The sequence below is a fragment of the Gigantopelta aegis genome, unplaced genomic scaffold (genome assembly GCF_016097555.1).
Source record: "Gigantopelta aegis isolate Gae_Host unplaced genomic scaffold, Gae_host_genome ctg7065_pilon_pilon, whole genome shotgun sequence".
Taxonomy (NCBI): Eukaryota; Metazoa; Mollusca; class Gastropoda; order Neomphalida; family Peltospiridae; genus Gigantopelta; species Gigantopelta aegis.
In genome coordinates, this window is record NW_024535525.1 from 1 (window position 1) to 12611 (window position 12611).

The 12611-nt window shown below is 34.0% G+C and overlaps 2 pseudogenes; one reads left to right on the plus strand and one right to left on the minus strand.

The window, feature by feature from the left end:
• Positions 1-4943: 4943 nt before the first annotated feature.
• Positions 4944-6266, minus strand: LOC121366769 (annotated as a pseudogene).
• Positions 6267-6448: 182 nt separating this feature from the next.
• On the plus strand, positions 6449-11020 carry LOC121366768 (annotated as a pseudogene).
• The last annotated feature ends 1591 nt before the right edge of the window (positions 11021-12611 follow it).

A 12611-nucleotide genomic window follows, 5' to 3' on the forward strand; every position in this document is an offset into this window, starting at 1 on the left:
AAGAGTATCAGAAACTACGTTTTACCAGCTAGATAGAGTGAATTTACACGAGAGATAGAATCTTTATTTACTGATATTACCAGAGCAGGCAAATTGCTGGACTATCAAGTCCATACTTTAATGGTATACTCAACTCAATAATACACCAGCTGGTGTACAATAATAGTCATTAATTTTTGGAAGGGGATGTGTGGCAAGTTAGTTCAGTATTTTGTTAGTTTCTGAGACACACCCACTTTTGTATCATAATACATGAAATCATTATTGTTTGAAACCCATTATTCACTAATATGTTTTGAAAGAAAGAAGTTTCGGATAATGTTGACTTTAAAAATGCTCGAGTTTATGTAATATAACAATATATTACATGTATATAAAACACAATTTGTTTTAATTAATCCTTAAATTGGTAGGATCTTCCTCTTTGTCTTCAAGGACACAGAGTAAGTTATCAGTATCATTTTCATATGTTGGGAAGAGATATCTAAAAAACATAATATATTTATGTAATCTATTTCATCTCTCTCTTACTGAAATTGATCCCAATGCTTTTTTTAGTTGGTAATATAAAAATGTCTTTCTGTTCCCAATGGGGCTACTACTGCAACCGAATCATTGTAGCCATGGCAACAGTATATACATGTACCATTGTGTACCTAAATATAAAGGAGCATGCATTATAAAATTATGATATTGGGAGTAGCCTCATTTTCCATTCTGCTAGGCATGGAAATGAGTCCGTACATCCGGTAGTATACCAACTAACTTTGTCTTCTAATGTAATTAACACCTTTAATTTTTGAGTAGTAATCTACGTCACATGTAAGTTGAAAAAAAATCAAAATGATGAGTCCTCCTATAAATGGAGGATTAAAGACATAAAGTACATTATTGATTACATAAAGTAACATTATTGATTATATAAAGTACATTATTGATTACATAAAGTACATATAAATACATAAATATTAAAAGTACATAATATGTTTTGTTTTGTACAAAGCAAATTACCAGGTGCAACAAACATTATTTTCTAAATACTACAACATTAAAGATTGTCTTGAACACACACATACATACATATTATATAGCAACATCAATGAATTACCAATGATGTTAATTAGACATACTATCATATGTTGGTTGAGTTTGAGAGAGATGGAGATTGGTGTGAAACAAAAGAGACAAGGAGAGAGGGAGACAGATGGTTCATCAATCATTCCACTGTGAGATATACAGTGACAGGTTCAATTTTATAAGCTCTAACTTGTCATGTTCTGATTCTGTTATGACCATCATCTTCTTTAAGTATATCTCCCAGATTTGCCAGGTTCCTGAGTAAATAACAAGAATTAAGAAGATGTCATTTAAGAGAGGAACTAACTGTCTTACCAAAATAGTGATCATATAAAATTTATCATACATTTGATTTTTAGGATTAATTCTTCTTTTGTGTTGTTTCTTTCTCAGTGATCACGAAGAGTTGTATGATCTCGGAAAATTTCGTTCACAATACAAACATTGTAAAAACTATTATATAAAAGTATATGACCTCATTATACAATTACATAATATAATACCTTTCCAATGTACTTTTAGTAAATCCCCACGAGAAAATTCATTCACAAAAACTAAAAAATAAATAAGACTGTTGTAAAATAGTGTGTGTTTAGGTGGAAACCAAATTGGTACCAATGTTGTCAGGGAGACCAATATTAAAAATGATGCTGTTTAATCATGTGATCAAACAGCACTGCTCTATTTCCAATACATATTTACTTGCAGAATTAAACACAATCTTTTGAAACAGGTATCTTGTTCTCTCAGAGTGCTGAATTTCAAGTTAAAGATTCCTAGAGAGACAAAAGATTATAAATCATTAAATTAAGATCACACACTATTTTGTTCTTTTGTAAAAAATTCTCTGAATTGTTTGTCTTCAGGTATGGCATCATCAAGAGATAAAACTTCTCAGAAATATCTGATAAATATTTAATAATTACAGGTGCTATCTCTCTATAGATATATATATACCAGCTGTAGTGTTGGAGTGTTTCTATCACAGGTAACAGATTAGCAAGATCTGATTCATTTGCAAATCTTGTTTTCCAGTATTGAAAAAAACTGAAAAATAATATAATTCATAAATATTACAATACATTATGTACATGTACATGACCCAATCCTTTGTCCTTATAATAATAAGTATCTAATGTGACTACTAGCAAGTGAGGAGCAACACGTCCCATTCTTATAATGATTTTTGTTACCAACTTTGAGTATGAACATTTCATTAGTCAATTAATTAAATAATTACCATTTATAACAGCAATGTGAGATGTTCTATGTACAATATTTTGTGCTGAGAGGCAAGATGGTGTAGATATTCCTCTCTAACTGTGTTGTCCATTTACAACCATTAAATTTTGACTACACACTAGACATGGTATTGGTAAATCTTTATCAACATCATAGAAACAAGGACATATCATGTTTTCATCTCCGAAAAGACAAGAGGGTGGAGTATTGCCTTCTGTCCTTGGTTTGTTGATAACTCCACTAGTTCAAAGGTTGTGTCTTGGTAGCCATTTTGATTCCAATAAGCACAATATAAAATAGTATTAGTTCGAATATTAAAATGTATAGGTGTGGTCAGCATAGTGGTGGTAGTGGCTCTACACAATTCCTTCCCTCTCTCATAGCAGCTGCTTCTTTAGTTTCATGATATTCTCTAGTGCCATTGACTTCACAAGTGTCACTCAATCAATTATTATCAAAAATCAACCAGATTTATTTTCAAGTTGCCAGGTCAATCCTTCTCTTGATTTAAGAGTTATTCTTCCTAGTACAACAACTCCATGTCTCCCCTCTCACTCTCCGTAACACATTGGATACCCTCTAGTCCAGAGCCATCATTTCAAGCTACAACTAGACTACCAGAATATGTATGTATTCTGAACGATCTCTTGAAAGGAACTGGTAATTTAGAGACTATCTTTCAGAGTTTGATCTACAAACAGAGCAACTGGAACTGAGCTTGGTTCATCTTTGTACACAGGAGCTGCTCATTATTACAATAGTGTAGCTCTTGGAGGAACATTTGATTGCATCCATAAGGTCATCGTTTATTACTGGCCATCAGCGGCTATTGCCACCCGTAGAGTTCTTGTAGGTGTCACTGATGGACCACTTTTGGTAAAGAAAAACCTTGATGGAGTTGATAAGGCTGTATCTGAAGTATATCTGAAATAGAGGGTCTTTTACAGGATATGAAACCTGACTGCATTTAGATGTGGTCCCAATTACCGATGTCTATGGTCCAACTGCTGGGATGGTGACCTTGAGTGTCTCGTAGTAACTCCAGAAACAGTCGGAGGAGGAGATAAAATTAACAAGAAAGAGCAATAAAAGTTAGCTTGAATAGCTTTGTATCAAGGAAAATATGTCTCTCTATTTTCAGGGTCTCGCTCAAATGTCCATTCATACATATTGATTTTATTGGAGAAGGATCTAATAGTCCAGTATCAAGGAATAGTAAAGTTAGTTCATCTGACCTCAGGAAACAAAAATTAGGATGTTATCGTTTACCTAAGGTACTTTACTACTATGACAAATGTGTTGATAGGTGACTTACATATGATATAGATCAACCGATGTTGTCAGTATGGGATTGGAAGACAACACTTATCTTATTGGTCTAACAGGTGGAACAGCAAGCGGGAAGACCTCTATCTCAAAGAGATTAACTCAGTTAGGAGCTTATCCAATTGATTGTGATAAGTAAGACTATATTTCTTACATTTAATGTACTTTGAAGGCTTCATCTCTATAGCTTGGACATAAAGCTTATTTGAAGGGAACTACAGCGTATTATAAAGTTGTTGAAGAGTTCGGACAAGGTACTTGTATTTGAACACATAAAATTTAAATTGTCTGGTTATTAGATATATTAGATGGACAACAAAGAGATCAATAGGAACGCATTAGGTCCGATTGTGTGTACTGACAAGGTATTATAACTGGTTTTAAAAACTAGTTTAATTGGTATCTTAATTTAGTCTAAATTAGTAAAACTTAACAATATAGTATGGCCAGAAATATGGCGTCTTGCTAGGAGTGTGTTCAAGAGGCACATGGCCAAGGTACATACATGTAGGTGTTTATTAGTGGTGTGGTTTATCTAATAGGCTATGAGGTGTGTGTATTGGATGCAGCTGTTCTTCTACAAGCAAAATGGGATACAGGTTTACATGAAGTATGGGGAACAATTATCTCTTATGATGAGGTAGGCCTCATTAGTAATAAGAATCAAATGGGTTTCTCATTTCCCTATTAGGCCATAAACGTATCATTAAAAGAGATATCCAACAGAAGAGAATGCAAAGAAGAGATTGGCTGCTCAAATGAGCAACAGTGAAATTGTTGACCACGCCCTGTTGTATTTGTACCACAGTGGGAATATGATTTCACTCAAACTCAGGTGAGAGAGAGAGAGAGAAACATTTTATTTTGTTTTGTTTAGGTGGAGAAAGCATGGACACAATTAACAGATAGATTAAAGAGTAAAAGACAAGGTCATAAATTATAAATTTTATGACCAATACAAAATAGGGTTGTTATCTGTGATTAAACTTTTACAAATTAGTAATTTTATACTTTTAATGTCGTGTTTATGTCAGCAAATATTCGTGTTGCATTGCGTCCTCAGCAGATATTCTCTGACTTGGACAACAAATCAAGTGACGCTATATATGGACAGGACAATAAACACAATGGACCAAATAAACAATGGATAGACAGTACATAAATGGACAGATAGATTACCTGTAATAAATCAAATTACATAATGATTCAGGGAGGGTACATAGCTTCAATGGCAGCAGGAGGATAAGGAGGAAAAATCCTTTTATTATTAAATTAATTACAATAAATTAAATATTTACTTTAAATCAGGTAGTTTGGTAACTCCTGGCCACGTTCCTCTATTAGGTGTGCCAACTAATTTAAACTTGTCAGTCAAGAAACCAAACCAGTTTGATACAGTATTAATTATTAATAATTATAATAAAGGGATATTTGAAAATTCGTTTCAATTGTTCGTCCACATCACTTCCTGGAAAGAGAGGTCGACCAGCATTGGCTAGCTCTGATAATGACATCATATGACATCACAATCAATGAATATTATTACTCTACCTGCAAATATACATCCAGCTGACCACATATCAATAGATGTAGTATAGACTTGAGCACCCATTAGTACATCAGGAGGACGATACCAAATGTAACAACCTAAGAACATAGGAATGAGAGGATACAGAATAAGAAAGTGGGAATGAAAATATAGGAATGAGACTTATAGAGATATGGTAACATGAGACATAGGAATGAGGATTAAATGTACCTCAGCTGAAAATATTCTTACAGGGATACCAAAAACACGAGCTAATCAAAATCTGCCAATTTTAATTCTCCTTTCTACTGAACAAGTAAACGAACAACATAGTTACTATGACAACTAACTTTACTAATGAGAATATTTTGTGGTTTTAAATCTTATGTAATATGTTGGTTACGATGACAGAAAGCAAGACCTTGTAGGAGCTGAAAATAAAATGATTGTACAACTTGTTGACTAATACTACCACCAGAGACATCAAAATATTCTTAAGATCCTAAAAGTAAAGAATGATTTGAATAAATACGAGTCCTATTCCTATGATCATATGAGAGTCCTATGCTGTATAGTGCACCTGATCAATGTACTCAAAGACCATTGTCAGTTTTAAGTTCTTGTGAAGAACATCAGTCAATCTATATATATGGGAAATATAAATATACATGTAATAAAATGGTAAAGTCATGTGACCTTATAGCTGTAAAATACCTGACAATATTTGGTGTTTTTAATTCTTTAATAGACATATTTCTCTTAATGCTGCACTGGGAACACCCTAATATTAAGTTAATTAATAACTGTTTATTAACTAATGTTTAGTGATTTACACCTACTTCATCATCTTCATCAAGTCTGACAATTTACCAAAGCTACAATTTCTCCAGATTCTTTATCTTTAGCTTTATATACAGTACCATATGTACCTATAATCAACAATATATTACAAGTTATATACAGTACCATATGTACCTATAATTAACAATATTATTACAAGTTACATATAATCCCATTTAATGTCCCAGGTCATACATTATTTTAAAGGCAAATTTCCTTCTCCTATTTTTTCTAGTTTCTCGTAATTCTCCATTATGTCGGGACAGAAAACCCAATATTTGATTGGGGTTAAATTAAAACTGGTGTTATAATGTTATTTTAACCTTTTGTGAATTAACACATGTACGCACGTGGTGAATAGTATGGAAGCTGATAGGAATCCAACTCTTAAAGATCTTCACATCACCATCGTATGCTAACTAAAACCTAAGCAACATGAGGTATCAATGTGTCCAAATGTAATCACCAACCATTTGTCTGTAGGCTTTACAAGAACTTATACGACATCACATTGACTCCTTTAATTTTGCTGTAGATGAGGATAAAATATGTATACAGGTCACGTGACTATATATTAATGATAGTGCTACGTATTATATATAGGATCTGAGAACTCAAGAAGTTTTGGATCCTGCAAACCGAAAAATCCAATTTTCTTTGAAGTACGTTCCATTTTATCAAACCTAATTATTATTAATTATTAGGATGTTTCTGTTGGTTATCCCACTTACCAGAGACTATATTTCATGCTCGATCTGTCCAGATTTTCATCAGAGTGTCGTGAACGAGCAGTGACATACAAAGCCCCTTTATCAGCTGTAATATGTTTTATGATAAGTGGGCAAATTATTAATACAATATCTCTTTCCTATGGGACAAGTTCCTATTATGATCAAAGTATGCCTTAATGAGTGGGGTTTATATTCTTTCTTAGTCTAAAAGATGTCATCTTTATAACTTATCTCCTCAAGTCTTGTCAGAAGGCATGAAGAGGCAGAGGTAATTAAGGTGTGGTTTGTTTTATAGAGTTTTGTCGGTAAATTAGGAGTATGGTGGTTACTTTATTATTAATGGCAATGAGAGATTGATGAGAATGCTGATAATGCCTCGAAGAAATTACGTAAGAACTACATGAATCCCAAGACAATAGAATGTATGGTTTTGTATTGTTAGCCTATTGCTACAAATTAGAAATTCATGGACTGGAAAGGTTCCTTGTTTACTGAATATGGTTGCATGATACGATGTGTTAGAAAGGACCAATCGCAGGCTGTAAGGGTTTAAATATTTGTAACTGTATTATCTTGTCTTAGAACCTCACCTTGCATTATCGATCTGACGGAAGTCTGACTCTTGCCTTTGCTCGAAACAAAGAGCTGTTTATGTTCCTATAGTTTTTGTCTTAAAAGTTAGTTTATATCTCCTGACAGTACATGATAGTCACATGTTTTAGCACTTGTTGAAGTGACTGATATACAAATCTACAATGAGATAGTAAAAAACATAAAGACGATGCATTCTTGAAAGGGTAAAATTTACTTGTCAATATTTGGCCTTACTATTTTAACATTATCAGATGTGTCGCTTCAATGCTTCGGTTTTCACAAGAAGAAGGTATCTTAACAAGAGTTGATGCCATGCGATATATTGACAGAGGTTTCGTATCAAGGCAGACTTACTCTGGCAAAGATGAAGCCATCTGTGATCAACTAATGAGGTATCCTCTTTGTATAATAGTAATTATTGTATTTACTTTGTTTTAGAGAACATGTTTGTGTTTCATTTGGACAAGAACAATGACAATTTAATTTATTAATGTAAATAAAATTCACTTATCCTTCCTATGTTTTAGTATCTCTTTTAGTTAATGGCCAAAAAAACATATGCTTTAGCTGTCGGTAAGTGTTACCTGAATCAGCCGATTCTCCCATGAATCAAGAAATTCTCCTTGGAGGCCATCTTTATTTGATGGTTCTCAAAGTAATTGCAAATATAATAATTATATTAATGTTGGTTGTGTGTAGGAGAAATTGGATGCAATATTTGTAAAGATACGTACTGAAATTGCGAGAAAGTTAGATTTAATCAGCAATAAATTTAATATCACTGATTTAAGATAAACACATTAATTAAATAATTAATTAATTTAACTTAAATAAAGTTATTATTAGTAGTAGTATTTATTCTTATAATTTTCTAGCGACTGCATTAAGAGCTGTGGGTTTTCCAAAGAAAAGTATTTATGTTTCTGTGGCCTCATCATGGAAGCATTTTTGGCAACTGGTACTCTTCGTTCTAGAGAGTGGACCAATTTAAAACAGGTGACATTAATACACAATGTTGCTATGGTGGATGTATTATATGTTGGTAGGGCTGCTGGTTTTACTATTGTTGCAGATAAATTGAATTTTTTCCGATATCTTTCCCATTTTCGTGCTGTCCATCGAGGAGCCTTCTTTTCAGAGAGGAGAACCACCTCTGTTCGGAAACTTTTACCTGAAGCTTGGGGTAAGTTGTAATAGTATGGAATGTTATTACAAGCCTCTCACAGGATTTAATCTGTCCTTTACATACATCCTGATGTGCATCGCCTGTGGACTACTTCCACATTAGCTGCCTTGTGTAAGTCCATATCATGTCATATAAGATTGTCACATAAATTATCACATAATAAGGTTGTCACTAGGATTCCTAAAACCATCCATCTCCCAAGCTCCTATCCACTGGGTCTTATACCATTAGGAGTTCACCGGGTTACTCCAGCAACTCTGAGAGAGTACTCACGGTCCATTTTAGATGGGCGTGTCTTGGTGTGGTTTGTGAAAGTGAAGCAGAATCCTTACTCCCACAACTTCGTATTTTAAAAGCTACTGGCGAGAAATGGTATGCTAGCTATAATGGGGTGGTCTATATATTCGTTTGGTTCGCACCACATTGGAGATTGGAATTAGTTCCATATTCAAGTAAAGGTCAGTTATCCTGTATTTTTTCTCTTCACAACACCAGCTCGTATTATGAGAGGGGCACTATATAATCTTAGAACACTTCCAAGAACTCATTGATCTTTGAACAAGTAAAATTTGATATGATCCACCTCCTTACATTAGGATACTAGTGTATATGAACATGCTGTCTGTCCTGAAGAAATTAAAAAAAATGTACATTAAAAGAAAAGTCATTGTGAATGTCATGGATGATATATAATAGGGGACTACATATGGAAGTCCATGAGGGAAGCATGCTAAGTGCCATTGCGAGTTTCACGCCATTTTCAGACTTCCATCAAAGTCCCTACGTAACTATGTACCAATGTCAAGGTAGACAGTGTTCTTGTAATATCCATCACTACCAGGACCCTCCAGATGGCAGAAACAAACAATGGGCACTCCAGCTCATGCCCTACCCTTTAGAACTGATAACAAGATGTTATAACTACAGGTATGAATTATATGGGTCTTATAATTTTCAAATGTTATCAGACCCCTCAAGCACCTTGGTTCGTCCCATCTTTACGTTATTATAAAGTTGATAATTCTCTCTTGCTACTAATGCCATTGTAGCTGTGATATCATATACAGTAAACATCCTCTAAATATTAAGGAACAGTTGTAATTTATCCTAATTAGGGTTATGATATGGAAGATCCCATGATACTCAACAGAGCCTCATTCAAAGGGGTTTGCTCACGCTACTGTCTAAATCTGAGGTATAATGTATAGATATAATTGTTTAAATAAACTGTTATAATACAGTTAATTGATTTGAGTAATATCTAGAGATCATGGCAAACAGCTACGTATGTATTTGGTATGACCTGTCTCACTTCTCTTTATCTTAACTTTGTCCTCTTCTCATAAGGTACATACCCAGTGATCCAATGTCTTATCATAGTCTAGATAAAGATGGCCTTCTCCAGGTGTTGGTGCTTTGTTCCATGAAGGAAGACCCACTATACAGGTTAGTAAGTATGTTAAACCACACCCCTAATTTTCTCTTAGTTATTTGAGGTAGCATCTATAAGGTCATTGTCGTAAAGTATAATCTCAGAACCAGCTTATATAGATCAAGATGAGATATTATAACATAGCATCTAATGTACATGTGTGTGTGGTGAGGTTCAACTTCTTGGTAGTGAACAGGGCGACCAACCGTGCAACGAGGTCTTCATCAGTTAAGATTAAATGTAAGATGATTGTGGTATAAATCGATTATTAGGGGTGTGGTTTCTTCACAGAGAATCAGTAATTGTGACAAGTTTGCCTAGTCGTCATGGACAAAAAGGAATTTGTAGTCCGAAATGGCAGTAGAGAATATGCCATTTACTGAAATCTGGATGTTGTCCTGATATAATATTTAACCCTAGGGATTTCCATCTCGTATGACAATTGGTAAATTGTGTAATTAAATGGGTGTGGTTTCATGATAAAATCAATCAGTCATGATGATTGAAAGTATGGCAGGAAAATCGGCAGCTCTACATGGCATTTGTCATTATGCTACACCCTTTACATTTTCAGAGGCAACCCAGCTGTTGCATACTTTGGAGACTTATTAGTGAAAGGTAAGCTCCTCAATTGTTTTAATTGGGTAGTTGATTTGTGTTTACAATTAGCTGGCTATAATTTATTTGGGTCATGAGATGTTAATATAGAGGGTATTGATGGGAGAGAATTTTGAGCAGCCTAATTCTTGGAGTTGTTTATTATCAACGTCTCCGTCCATGTGTTCCGATAAATTCCAACCGATATCCTAAACCCTTTCTCTGCTAATTTCTAATTTAACCCTTTATAGGTTCGGACAACAGGTCTATTGATATAATTAACTCATCAACCAGTCAAGGTATGGATAATATCATAATGATGTCATACAAATGTCTTCATGATAGGGTAGAAAACTAGCTGGTGGGATTAGGTTTTTGGAGAAATGGAGAGAGACTCTCTTTTGGCACATCGAACTTCTTTCACTATTACAAGACCGTCTTATCAATTGATTCAGATCGAATCATTTGTAAGTATAGTATTCTTATGTATGTTACTTATTTAATGTCTCCTCTTTCCAGTCACATAATGTCGCGATTGTTGTAATATATTATCTCCTATTTTAAACAAAACTTCATCACTTTGCATGCCACTCTTTGATTAGAAAATGGACCTGTAGTCCACTTTGTGACGGAGGAGGACATATTGAGATATATCCGTACCTTATGTCTTCAGATATCTTGTTGCTTGAACTAGGCGCCATGAATATTAACGTAAAAAAATGGGGGTATCATAATCAAACATTATAGCTTAAGTGATCTTTGTTAACATGTTTTTAAAAGTGATCAATTATTGTAATTTATGAGTTTCTTGTTTTCTTTTGTAAGTTCTTGTTTCATTGTTCTTGTGCCTATAGATGCGAAGATTCATGATTTTTAGACCGTCTTGGTTGCATGATAGTCCACATGTTTTTTTTTTTTTTTTTTTTTCTTTTTTTTTTTTTTTTTTTTTTTTTTTTTTTACCTTTTTTGCATTTCTTTTTTTTTTTTTGTTGTTTTTTTTTTTTCGTTTTTCTAATGTTTTTTTTTTGTTTTTTTTTTTTTTTTTGCTGACTTTAGAGGAAGAATTTTTGGTTTTTGTGAATACCTGTACAAAAATACTTGAGAATCAAATTCTATATAGCGTTAGTGAGTAGTTTCACCATTTGTGGAAATTTCTTCATGTAAAACCATGCCATATTTTGGTAGCACTTCTTGAAATGTTTTTTTTACTCTCTTCTTTTGTCTGTAAGAAAGGAATGCTCAGAATGCTTAGTTATAAACTACTGTGGCATGTTCAACTTGGGGGTGTGGTGCATTAGAGCGTGTGGTCAAGTGATTATGCTTACAACTTTAGAGTAGTGATACTAAGGTGCTGTCTTTTGTTGTAGAGTGTTTTAACTGCTAACAGGATATGTCTGCTATGGTGAAGCTTTAGGTAAAACACTACAAGCAGTGGGTGATTGTACTAGCCGCTAACAAAATGTTTACAATTCAAAAACCGAATATACCGAGGTCCGAGACGTGGAGGAACAATAGTACGAACTATATCTCGTATGTGTGGTGACTTACAACTGGATCGTAAGCGCAGGCCAAGAGTGGTGAAAGAGTACAAATACAATTGACTATCATATGTGGGACGGGGGGGGGGGTGTGATGGGGGGTGGTGGGGGTGGGGAGGAGGAAGTAACCCCCTGTTACCAAGCGGAGAGATTGATTGGGATGTTTTTAGAGTCAGGTACGTAAGTTTAAGTATGCCAAAAAAACTCAACTGCTAAATTTTGGGGAATCTTTACTACTTTACTTGGTGTTTGTAACTTGATGATGACGTGCTGACACATTATCCTGTTTATTATGTTTTATCATACCCAAATGAATAATCCTTCAGTTTCTTGTATATATAATGTCCCTACTATTATATCATTAATTATTTAACCAGTAATGTCCATACTATTTACTATATTATTCTCTTAGATGATCTTCAATCCTAAAGTTTCTTGACTAGTCGGAGGAGAAGGACAAAACTTAGATGACCACGGACAATTCCAATGGTTTGATATCAGATTTTATAAATTGTAATAA